We start from the raw sequence: 445 nt of genomic DNA, 5'->3' as shown, positions 1-445 counted from the left end.
CTTTCTTCAGATGATCTGTTCTTCAGATGATCTCTAAATTCAGGTGGGATATATTCAAGGTCATATTTTGGCTTTTGTTTGGACTTGTTTTTGTTTTCTTCAGCTTCAGTTTGAATTGTTATATAAGTTAATTGATGGTCTGTTCCATAGTCTGCCCCTGGCCTTGTTTTCATTGATGATATGGAGCTTTTCCATCATCTCTTTCCACAGATGTAGTCAATTTGATTTCTATTCCATCTAGTGAGGTTCATTTGTACAGTCATCTCTTATTCTGTCTAAAGAAGGTATTTGAAATAAAAAAATCTTTGATTTTTCAGAATTCTATCATGCGTTAGATATGTGCTAACTAAGGTGAAGGGAAAGGCAATCCATAATATAGAAGAAATTAAGGCAACATGAGCAAGGTAAATGAAGACAGTAAGAAGGATTCAAGAATAAAGGACAA

Source organism: Chrysochloris asiatica, unplaced genomic scaffold (genome assembly GCF_000296735.1).
Source record: "Chrysochloris asiatica unplaced genomic scaffold, ChrAsi1.0 scaffold00011, whole genome shotgun sequence".
Classification (NCBI taxonomy): domain Eukaryota; kingdom Metazoa; phylum Chordata; class Mammalia; order Afrosoricida; family Chrysochloridae; genus Chrysochloris; species Chrysochloris asiatica.
The sequence above is the reverse complement of the archived record's forward strand: the minus strand, read 5'-3'. Positions refer to the sequence as shown.